This window comes from Epinephelus moara, chromosome 1 (genome assembly GCF_006386435.1).
Source record: "Epinephelus moara isolate mb chromosome 1, YSFRI_EMoa_1.0, whole genome shotgun sequence".
In the NCBI taxonomy this organism is placed as follows: Eukaryota; Metazoa; Chordata; class Actinopteri; order Perciformes; family Serranidae; genus Epinephelus; species Epinephelus moara.
Window position 1 is genome coordinate 23,086,368 of NC_065506.1, and position 12,533 is coordinate 23,098,900.

The 12,533-nt window shown below is 41.9% G+C and overlaps 1 protein-coding gene across 1 annotated transcript in view; it reads left to right on the forward strand.

The window, feature by feature from the left end:
• The window catches only part of LOC126394421 (transcription factor Maf-like), an 86,087-nt gene extending 77,755 nt beyond the window's left edge, over positions 1 to 8,332 (forward strand). Inside the window, exon 3 of the mRNA XM_050051231.1 lies at positions 2,776 to 8,332. The gene's annotated coding sequence lies outside the window, so the exon portion shown is untranslated. The remainder of the gene's footprint in view (positions 1 to 2,775) is intronic.
• The last annotated feature ends 4,201 nt before the right edge of the window (positions 8,333 to 12,533 follow it).

Consider the following 12,533-nt stretch of genomic DNA (forward strand, 5'->3'; position numbering starts at 1 on the left):
TTTATTGCAGACCATGATGCTATGGAGGCCTGGGATTTTATAGGCTTTTGTTCTACCAACAAAATACATACGGGACTGCACTGGTTACTTCCTTTACTTTGCTTGAAGTTGTCATCATCACCCTTTACCCCAATCCATAATTCAATTAAACATATTCAAACTGTGATAGTCGTGTTAGTATTTCAGTGTGGACTTTGACGAAACAGCTACTGTGATAAATAGATTAAGACTATCCGCACAAGTATTCTAATATCGTCTATACTATCGGTGAAAGCATAGTATACAGTATATGTTACTGAAATTTAATTCTATCGTCTTAGTTCAGATGAAAAGCTACAGACTCTCAGACCATCTTTGCACACATTGCCTGCTATAAGGTTATACCTCAGCAATGAACCCTAAGAGTTTAGTATGCATTCCTCCCCCTCCTCTCTTTCAGCCCTGCTCCCTCTCTTTCTATTGCTCCCGCTTTTTCACTCTCATTCCAAATCCTTCCATCACAAAGATATATTGAAACTGAGAATGCATTAGGATGATTGGGCAGCTGAAAAACTCAGAGGAAACACTCGTTTTTGTGCAGGGAAAAGCTGTAAATGAGGAACAGTAAACAACATCATTTTAATCTCATCTGGCCTAAACAAAATGGACAGTGTGTGAAATATTTACTTTAGATGGGAGTGTGTGTTTGGGAATAATCCATGCAGCGTGCAGTGTTTGTATGGTTTGTTCCTGACATCAAGGTTGCTGGTTTAATTGAGCATGTACTGGACCCAGGGCTGAGAGAGCAGGCAGAGGAGCATCGATAAACTATGAAATGGTTCCAATATGGCCAATCGATGAGGCTTTGTGAGCAGCTCCCCGGGGGCTTTGATTTTCCTCTCAAACAACAATCCAGGATCTCTGCTCTTCAAAGGCAAACTCCATCTTTGCTGTTATTGTTGTTGTTCCTTCCCCCATGTTTGAGTGATGTCACTGAGGTCGATTTTATCCATGTCCATAAAGGCTCTCCCACACTTGAATCACCCGGGAGACGGCTTCTGTTGGTCTGTGCAATGGTAACAACAACCAATAAAGGTCAATCTCCCATGGTAATGGCCAATTGGGTTTGTTCCCATTATTGGCCCTCTGATCCGTGGTCAACAGATGGAGAGCTGGCATCACTGACACAAGTTACACTCCAACCTTAAAGAGGCTCAGCTCTGTCTCCAAGCGCTGTTGTGTGATTCCACTCTTTCTCCCCCTCAAGCTTGTGTTGGCCGGTACATCACGCCATCATGTGCAGCTCCTGTATAAGGAGACCCATCGCAGTAGCGTCACAGAAGCGCTGCCAGTGAGGGCTAACCGTCTAACCATTTCAGCTAATTGCCTCATTAATGATTCACCGGTGTTAGGCGGCTCTAGCACTTCGCTGTGGGGAGCAAATTGTTCTGATTGGTTTGCCTCTGTCAATTATTGATGAGGCAGTGAGCTGAAGTGCTAACACCTGGCTTTGGAGGTCCAAATGGCCCTGCATTCCCATCACATAGTCAGTTATCACACACCCTGGGACCACAGTCGGTCTTGAAGGGCTGGAGTCTTGACTGTTGCTGTTCTCTGAGAGTGGATGTAGCATGCCCCGGGGCAACGGCTGTGATCTCAGTTGTGAGGATATTAGCTCATAGAACATGGCTCACTGCTGCGCAAAAGGTGGACAAAACAGGGACATATAGCTTGCAGTGATTTGTGTTGTTAGTGGTGGGAGGCAAACAGAGACAATGTCACACGGAGAGGGGCCACTGAGGAAGAGTGTGTGTATCTGTGTGTATGATGATACCAGTAATAAACTGTAATGCCAGTAGGTTTCAAATTATAGTCTTGATTATGATTATAATATTTTATCAACAGAGGCTGCACAAGTTGCCTCAACCTCTTTGGGGAATACTAAAATTATGTTAGTGAAAATAAAAATCAAACATCTTATGGCTAATAAATAACACCATCTTTTGGCGAATTGAGTGGATATGATAATAACTTCAGGTTTTACAGGCCTGAGCGGAGCTGTAACGGTATGCAATGCAATGTCAATACTTGCTTTGTTTATGGTGATTTATAATGGGTGCAGGCTGGGCACCTTTACAGTAGGGTCATGTAATTGGATCTCCAGTAGATAGTCGCTGAATTCCACTATAGCCTCAGTGTCTAATGGCCCACCCACAAAGTGCTCCTTCTGGCTACATGAATCATCCTTACACAGAGCACAAGCTGCTGAGGGGTCTCACCAAACTTTGTGCATTTCAAGACACAAAAACAGAATTAAGACACAAACAGATTGTATAATGTAGGAGGACATGGAGTAGACTCATCCGCGACGAATTTTCTCGTCTCTCCTTGGCCTTAATTGAAGCTGATTATAGAGTCACCCCCCCATGCTGACGCCACTGTCACTCTGAATCTCGGCCAAGTGGGCTTGCTATGTACACTCACAGGGTGGTCACTCTGCCTTTGTTTTTACACTGGCACCAGTGACAGCAGGGCCCACCCCACCCCCCAAATACAGTGACTGTGACTCACTGTGTGTCACCATAAACCCCGGACTGGGGGGCCGAGTTTAGACAAGAGCCCTGTACAGCTCACAATGTGGACTTCACTCGCTGCCTCATAGTGCGCTTTATGTGCGTGCATGGAAGCGCTGCACTAAAGTATGTGAGTGAATTGTGGTCTGAGTCACACTTTAATGACTTTTTTCTTTTCTTTTCTCGTCCAACCCCTCCTCTCTCCTCCTCTTTCTGTTCACAGATAACCCAACGACTGAGCAGCAATGACGTCAGAGCGGCCGAACCAATCGCACGAAGACACCTACGAAGCACAACATTCAAAAATGACTTCACTGAAGAACAAAAGACAAGACCTGCTGAAATCCCTCGAAATCCCGACAGTGAAATTCTTGAAAGCCTCTTACTACTCCTGATTCCCTCCCTAATATTTTACCTCCAGCTTTTTTATACGAAACACGAAAAAAGAAGAAAAAAAACAACAACAGACAGACTCATACACATGAGATGGTTGACAATGTCAGATAAATACACTGGAAGGACTATTTTCTCTTTGGTGGGAGGATCATTGATGCATGCCTCTGTAAATAGATCATAATAAAAACCCTATTCTTATTCCTAATATAGGAAACATACCAAGTCTCACCAACTTCGTAAACCTTCATGACTGTGGATAGAGTACTCATGGTTCAATATTTTCCATATAAAGTCAATATTCTTCTTACCTCCTCAGAGATCATGTAATTATCATTTCCAATATAATTTCTTTACTCTTTGGAGTTATTTGGACTGTAAAAAAATTGTACTTCCTATTCTTCTTAATCTCTTTACATAACGGCGTAGTCTTCCTCTCCAATATCCACACTAGTACATGTAAATAGAGACGAATGAAGACAACAGCATGGAACAGGCTATAGTGTATATTTACCACTCCCCTAGTAGATCACAAATCTCAATACGTGGATATTTCAGACAACCTTTTTAAAAGTTTAAAAGTACTTGTTTTATGATAGTTAAAGACATAGTCCCGGGTATCTGGACACTTTTCCTATGTATTTAAATAGATGCATAAAGGCATTAGCAATAGGTAATGTTATTATTTGACGACCTTACAAGGATTATAAGGCAGTGAGTCCTTTGGTATCATCAATCAGTTCCATCAGGAATCAAACTGGGCAGAAAAGCATGTGATCTACCAAAGCCAGGAGTCTACCTTGGCACTACTAAATCTAATTTTTAACATGTCATATATTATTTTGTATACCTATTTATTCTTTTCCATTGCAATAATTGCCCTCTCCCTCCCCATGTGTGGGTTGTGACTGCTGTAGCGAAGCTGCTGTCAGCCTGAGAGGGCCACTTTTTCCAATCCTGAGCCTACACATGAGGGAAAAACAACACCTCACTCATTGCTACGTAGACATGAGGACTCTGACCTCTGTCTTATACGGACTATGAAGAAAAACCAAAATGGACTGACAGATAACACGCCAAGCCAATGAAGAGACAACCTCAAAGGTTATCCCGTCAGTGGTGAAAGCAGAAAACCTTTGCATGGACGACAGGGAAAACACTAGGGTTGCTGAACACCTCATCTCCACCATCGTGCATCCTCTACCTCTCAGTATGTGCTGTGCATCTAGGAAACCATGACTTATCAGTGACCCCTCTCCTGTCCCCGCAGTCCACTCTTCCACTGCATGTCCCCAGAGCCTCGTGAGGAAAGTGTCCAGTCTACTGATGGATGCACATGGTGATGGGGAAAAGAAAAACAAACACTGGTTCACTTTGACCCGAACACACTCACGCATACAAGCGCATGCACACAGATGCACAATCATACACGGCGCCACTCAAATATGTTGCTGTATATATGTACAGTATATCCACTATGTATAGTCTCAGATGCTGTACTCTGCATGTTGACTTGTAGATGGAACGTGACCATTACTCATAGAAGAGGTTGTGCAGGTAAGCCTAGTCACTGGATTGACTCTCCTTAGCCAATGCAAGCTCTTTGTCAGCTTCACATCTTACTTTGATTTGAGAAAATGTATGGCAACATGACAGAAATTGTTTTACCGCTTCCCCCTTGCTATTGTGGAAGGTCCTCATCAACCAAACAGCAGCGCTGAGAGGTTTTAAAACTCTTTGAGGGGACGCATAACCTCGCCTTTGATGTCAGACAGAACCTGGCCACAGTGAGCGTGGGTAGGCGAAGAGAGGAGGGAAGGCAAACTGGGGCGCTCCAATTAAGTGGCAGCACACAAAGTGGCATGGGGCATCCTGCCAGCAACTGTCTATTCATCCTATGTCAAAGGGATTTGCACATCTCAATGAGTCTACGCACTGCCAGAGAAGTCCGAGAGCAGAGCAGAGAAAGGCTGTGAGGTGCAGGAGAAAGGACGGGGAAGGGAAAGGGACTATTTTGACAAAAATTTCAAGTGGCGCAGAGCCTATGTTCTAGTATCCTCCTTGATCTGTCCACCTATAGAATATTCTTTTCTGACCGACAGCCACCTTGGAGAGTTCACTAACCCCTCGACCTTAAACTGTTAGACCGTCATGCGGCTCTCCGGGCTGTCATGACCTCACGTCCTGTCTGAGGTTAACTTTGTGTTAATGAGCATGGCGCTCAGCTCAACCAGATGTTCAGCCCTGTGGTTAAATACTTGTTACCCTTCTATCCCAATGGTTCTTCGATGCCTGCCCACAACAGCTGTACTGTTTCACCTACACAGCTCTACTAACAACTTCATGTTAAGTCGTGACAAATTAGATTAAAACTACGGATAGCAGGTGTGTTTTCTTTTTCACCAAACTGCTCACAATCTAGTCGATACACCCTGTCAAGAAAAAAAGATCTAGCAGAATACAGGTGTGGTGTATTATTATTTGTATGCCCCGTTGTGCAGCCAATTTATATGAAGAAATCTTCTTAATTCCAATACTGTCAGAGCACACTGAATCACATGAGGGTATTTACAGTCAACATGTAAACAAACTTGAAATTAGGACTTATGACTTAGCAGTGATTAGTTAAAGCAGATTTAAAAATACAGGAAGGATGAAGATGTCACTCAAACACGAGACGTCGTATGTGGTAGGAAACAAGACATTGAGCAAGTGCTGATCTTCTCTGAGCCTCAAGCCTTTCCACTTTCTTAGAAGTCAAACAAAGCTCCGTTTCTGCGCAGCTGCAGGCAGTGTGTGACAGGTTGATTTGTTTTTCTCTGCTTCTGAATGCAGGTGCTGCTGTGTTGTTCTGCCCACATCGTCAGGCTACGTGCGCGCGTTTATCTGGCAATGACCCTGACCGGGGTCGGCGCATGTGCGTAAACATGCGGAGATGAACATGTTCATAGACAGAACGTGTGAAAGTGCACACAGAGGCGTAGAGGCACATCCTTGGTCTTTTTCTCTCTCTCTCTCTCACACACACATACACACCATGCTAATCTAAACAGCAAGGCTGTATGTAAACAGATCGTCGACATAATGGGATTGTTCAGTGTGCAAACAATAAGCTGTTAGCGTAATCACAGGTCAAAGATATATTACCCAGAGGGCCACGCTGTAGGTATATTAACATGATGGATATGTGGGAGAGGAGGGGGGCAGGGATACGAAAGATATAGAGCGCTACTGACTCAGATTTACCCCCTGTTGGGCCCCGTCCGCTGCCTTTCTCTCCTCCACCTCCCCCGTATGGGCCTCACTTAATCAGCCTTCCTCATTCTCTTCTCACTTCTTCCCCCCCAGTCACCCTCCTCCTCCTTAGGTTTATACCTTTCTTTACTGTGTCTCCTCTCTAATACCTCACCTCTGTCCTTTTCTATCTTCATTTCCTTCATCCTCCTCCCATTTCCCTCTTGTTCTGGATAGATATCATCTGTTTCAGTGAAGCAGTCCATCTATCTCTGTGGTGAGTGATAGCAGGATAAAGATTGTGGAGCTGCCACAATTTTGTTTTTGGATTAAGCAAAGGAGGGACTGAGTGAGCAAAAGAGCATGGATGAGACAGAAAGACAGCATATATGTTTCTATTTCTATGACCAGTGTTATAAATAGAACAGCTATATAGTTGATAGAGACGAATCTTCACACCCATGCCCTATTATCTCCACTTAACCATGTTGAAAGTACCGTGCTCGTGTGTCTCAATGAGTAGCAGCATACAAGTGCCATGTCCGTCAAGATAAATCCTGTGTAGCTTACTCCATTGCACATACAGCTTATTAACTTATCTCCGCTTTATTTGATTACCATCTAGCCCATTCTCTCAGCTGGTTAATAAGTCTATGTCCTCCTGACTAAACACTCCATTAGTGTCATCACCGGCAAGCTTGTGTGTGTGTACTGCATACGTCTGTGGACCACTGAGGCAGATACACATTGGGGCCAAGTGACAGAGTAAACACAGAGGCAGAACAGTGGGGAGAAAAACAACCTGGAAGACAGACAATAGGTGCAAAGGTGGCCAGTCTGATGACGGCGGTAACAGCCAAGACCCTCACTGACGTTTGGCTAAAAGCTTTTGTATGGGCAAACCATATGAAATACAACAGAGCAGTGGAGATGAGTCAAGATGACTACAGAGATACAGTGTGTTAATATTTGAAACAGATATTGACTTTCTTGTAAGAATGTGACTTTGACAAGTTGAAATGCTAGTAACATTTTGGATAGTCAAAAAGCTACAATAGATTCAAACCACATTGAATAAAAGAGTTGCAAAGTGGAAGGAACTGTCTGAAAGTCATATTCATTTTACCCTACAGAAATTCCCCACAAAAATTCTGTCATGTGCACTGCTAATAGGGCTTAAGCTGAAGTTTACACTATTGAGAGAACTGAAATTTTAATCTAATCATTCTTATATTCATCCACTTTTGGATTATGGTTCAATTTTGAGTGAATTCAGAAACTATTACGCCATGTTTGTTATCAACTGCTAAGACAAAGGGTTTTGACTTCCCGAACACTCAAGGCTCATGGGTATGATCGTACTGATAGCCGTCCATCTCGCCAGAAAGTTAAACTGGTGGCCCTAAAACAAATTTGTGTTTCTACCTTGAGGATATTGTAGGGCTGGGCGAAATGGTCAAACATGTTATCCCAATAAAAATTATTATTATTCATTATTTCTCTAGGGTTTAACCCTTTGAAATCCACGCAAATTGGCTTTATTTCTGTTGAAAATACAGGAAGAAGGCAATGAGCAACGAAAGAAGAAATGACCCCAAAAATCAGCAAGAAATTAGTAGAAAGAGAAAATTAAAAACAGTTAAAAAAAAAAAAAAGAAAGAAAGTTAAAAACAAACAAACATGGAAATGACTTAGAAAGAGTGCTTAGTAATAATAATAATAATTCTGTATCATAATTTTAAAAAGTAATCATAAAAATAATTGTAAATAGTTTTTCCTTAGCTTTTTTCCCTATTTTTTTAATATACTTTTCAAAATCTATTATTTTTTTGCAATTTGTGGTAGAGTTCTTACCAAGTTGCTCACTGTCTTTTTTCCCCATGTTTTTGAAAGAAATCACATCAATTTGTACAGGGTTTAATGGTTTAAATACTTGCAAAAGGCGTCTGAAAGCAGCACAAGAAAGGTGAGGTTGCTCCAGGTTTTAAAGGGTTAAAGGCAGATTTTTGTTCCTGAGTGAAAGTTGAAGAAACCAATCAGCTTATTGTGGTTTAAGCTATTCTTTATTGTCAGGATGTAACAAGCATTTGCTTAACTGTGAAACGTTTTATAAATCTGAGGTAGATTTAAAATCATTCTAATCAAAATATCAGCATCAAAAACCCTTTGCACAGATGTACAGATTTTACAATTTTAGCTGATAATGTAAACCAAAAAATAAAATAAAAGTGTCAACTGTGGTCTTTTTTTTCTGTACAGGTTTTAAACCCCCCAGTATGTAACTTCTGCCATTTCTCTGTCAAAACAATACCAAAAGAAGGATGTTGATGACGTAACAACCACCACTGCCGATTAAAATATACCTGACATGACTCAGGGCAGAAATCATATTCACAGACAAGGAAGTGTATTCAAGTTTTATCCACATTACCTTTAGTCACACTTTTTCATATTATGTGATTCTACTGAAATAGCCGCAACTAACATTACATTAACTTGCATTCAATGAGTCGACTACCTATACAGCTACTGTGGCCAATGTTATGTTACAAATTCAATTGTGGGATAGACAAGTACCATTATTTGTGGTCAAAACTATCACACTAAAAATGACTTCATGAGTGTGTTGAATGTTGTTGTAGCATTATATTGTTACCATTCACATTGGCTTGTTATTGGTCACTGATCTCTTCAAGTTTTAGGTGAATTAGCACCCAACTCTTCCAGTGTATGGGTGGTTTGATTATATTGAACATTTATGAAATATTCGTTATATTTCTATTGAAGAAAATTATATTGAAAAATGTATTGTCATTGTTTTATCGCACAGCCCTAGAATATTGTTAAAGGAAAATTCTGAATACATAATTGGGAAAAAATACTTATAAACCAGCAGCTCTGCCCACTTTCCAACTCTGTAATATAGAAACATGCAGGGGCACACACTTCCATGCTCTTTTCCTCTCTCTCTCTCTAACACACACATGCATGCCCACACACACAGACACACTCCTGTTACTGTGTGTGTCTGTGTCTGGTCGGGTGTCATGATTAACAGTGACCTCGCCTCAGACGTGGTTGGAGTAGTGGGAGTGGGGTCAAAGGGGAAAGGATTACAGTGAGGCAACCCATGTCAGCTGCCCTGCTTTAATCTTGACCTCCACATCGGCCCAAGACTCTTCAAAAATGACTCACATGTATGAGCTCAACGTATCGTCTGTCCACTCTGACATTACTCACAGCATAACCGACTTGTTTGGGTATGTCTGACTTGAAAATAACTTGTAAAAATGCGTGAAATGTAGCATTTAAAGCAGCATGGATTTGGCCGCAGAGATAGAGTGGATGAGGGTCGTTCTAATAGCCAGACAGCAGCAAAGACAGAGCAGACCTCCTTATGTCACATAGCTAATGACAGGGATGAATAATACAGACTTTAAAGCCCTTACTCCCACCTCATTCTGGCCTGCACATAAGCTCGTGCTCGGGGTGAGCAGTTAGCCATCATGCCCCTCACTGAGATGAGATGGGCTCCCAAGAAGATTTGTGGTGGGGTCAGAGAGAGAATCAGATTAACCAAAATGCCTCGGTTGGAGTGTATGCTCTGGGCTGGCCTCAGCGTAATACCATTGATAAATGCTGTAAACCAAATCTTTAGCATCTGATTAGGTAATGGAGGAAAACACATCCCTTTAGTAGCCATTAGCTGTGGTGAAACAGCCCAAATGTTCACGTAAGTGTTGTACGTGAATGTATCAAAAACACAAACAGAACAACTTTGTCATAAGCAGTAGGGACTCTTACAAATACCCAAGTTGCCACTATAGCAATAAATAAATAAATAGGGATGTAATAAATCGCCAGAAGCTGTGGACAGGTGGCATTTCAGCCTGCACCGTTTAGCTGTGCAGTCTGGTTTCTGACAGCTTGATTTAGTCTCCTGCACCTGAGCCAGAAAACAGAGAAAATTAACGGCAGGAAAAACAGCTTAACTAGATTCCAATTTGCCTGCTTTGAAACACAATTGATGAAGCTAATGTATATGGAAAACACAGAATGGACTTTCTGGTAGCCGTAGCGAGCTTATTGTGATCGTGCAAAAAGGCTGTGTGCGCTCGTTCAGGGTCAGGCACACATGAGGAAGTGAGAAAGGCAATAGCATTGATTTGATTTACCCTTACTCTGCCATCTGAGCCTGGTTATGCTTTGGGGGGACATTAGGGTTTGTCTTTAGGGTGTAAAATGGAGATTAAAGTGGCTCAAGGGGAGATGCTAGGAAGCATGCTGTTCCCCCTGCTGTGAACAGGGTGTAATCCTTCAGTTTCAGAGAAGTGAAAAGTTTGTAGAGTCCAGAAAGTTACGCATACATCCCTTCTGGGCCCCCTACGGAGCAGAGAGTGCGAGCCAGCAGGGGATAACCATATGCTATCAAAGTGTTCTTCAAAGCTCCCATCTTTTGTCCACTAAATTATACAGTATCATCACATATACCTGACAAAAATAGAAGAAAAAATAATCATGCCGCTCAACACACTGACAGAAAAAAAAGCGGAGGGGGAGGGGGGCATTTTTTAATTTATTTTCCAGAATGACTTTGTTTAAACTTTGCTGAAACAGTAGCCACGTCTGCACGGCGCGGGTCAGCTCATGATTTCGTATTTACATGCTTTTAAAATACTGCTGCCGGTGGACAATTAAAAATTTATGATTCCTATCACAATGAACCCCTTCTCTGTTACCAGAGGTTAATTTGTGCTAGCCCCTCATTTCAATTGTACTGTAGTAAATGTCCACATTATTTCCCACATGGGCCTGGATGAGGGGTTTGATTATCCAAAGGTAGGCCTTGGTTGGCTCTGTTATTGTCAGAGGGGTCGTAAGCTGCAGTAACGGCTTCTAGGGTCTTATTGCTATGGCGATCAGCCCCTTGCCACTTGGCCTCCGTGACCCCAGTCAGAGATAAGCTTTATGGGAAAGCACATTAACATGCTCCTGCAGTCACCTCCCTCCTTTATCAAAGGTAGTTCTGTGAAATCAAGTGTTTATGGACCCCCAGTGAGGGTATAGTGCTGCTGATTGCCTATATTAGAGGTTGAGTGTAAATGAGCTGGAGGTGGACAAAGGACCTGTAGTAGTGGGGAGAATTAAGGATGCCATACTGATGTTATTCTCGCTAAATGAGCAATATCTTTAATGACTGCAACACCCCATGAGCTGGGTTACAAATGCCGTCTGCGGTCTAAATATATCTACGTCTTCCATTCTTTCTACAAACACTGACACGAGCAGAACATAAGAGGTGTACAATGTGCATATAGATATGATGTAGCATTGCATTTTAGAGTTATTTATTCTGTTAGCTCTACTGTGTACTGTCGGTTAATTCCTTTACTGTCTTCCTCTTTGTGTTACACTGATCTTGTGAGCTAAGTTGTCCGATAGTTTTTTGTTTTCTTGCACATTACATTGGCATTTTCCTGTAGCTATGAATGACACTAGAATTTAAAAAACAAATACAGAGATGTCAGTAGTGTGCGCCTGCTTACAGCCTGATCACTGGTGAAAGATCCTTTCAGTATGTCTGCAATGATGGATGGTGATAGCCCGGTGTCTTTGTACACATCAGGACGCCCTACTGTTGTCACTGGACAGATAGAGGGAGCGAGAAAAGAGAAAGATGTAGCCGCAGCTTAATGTCCTTCTCCAGTGCTGTGCATGCTCTTTCCTATTTGCTTTTCCCTTCACGGCACGGTTAACATCGTAAATTAACCTTTCCAAGCCCCCTGTGCTCAGAGACTGGTGCGCAATACAGACAAAGGAAAAAAAAAATAGATCTGTGTTATGCAATGCAGTCGCACTGGTCAGAGACGTAGCCTGTTACCAAATTGTGCTATTCCTTTTTTCAGCGATAGGGAATAAAACAACAACACTTTGTTCAGTCAAGCAGACATTCTATTTTATGTGCATGTCCTGTGTACTCTGCAAATCGGTATGAGGCTGCTTTTTGTTCTCCATCCTAGAAATGTAAATGGAATACATGAAAGAAAAAAGTGTATTGTAGATCCTTCTCTTCTTAGTTTCGAGTCTGTAAATAGGATGTAAATACCAAACAGCTATGCATGCTAATATACAAGCAATTTGTTCAGGTACTTTTGTAATCCAGACTTCTCATATGGCATGTAACGACGAAAAAAAATCCGACGTGGAAAAACATAATAAATTGTGAACATGGATATGGTTTGTAAACAACTTCAAAACTGGAAAATATATGTCTTTGCTGTTAATGTTTTCTTACTGATAACTAATGCATTGGCCTGCCATTTACTACAGTGCTCTGCTCATGTTACTTGTTAT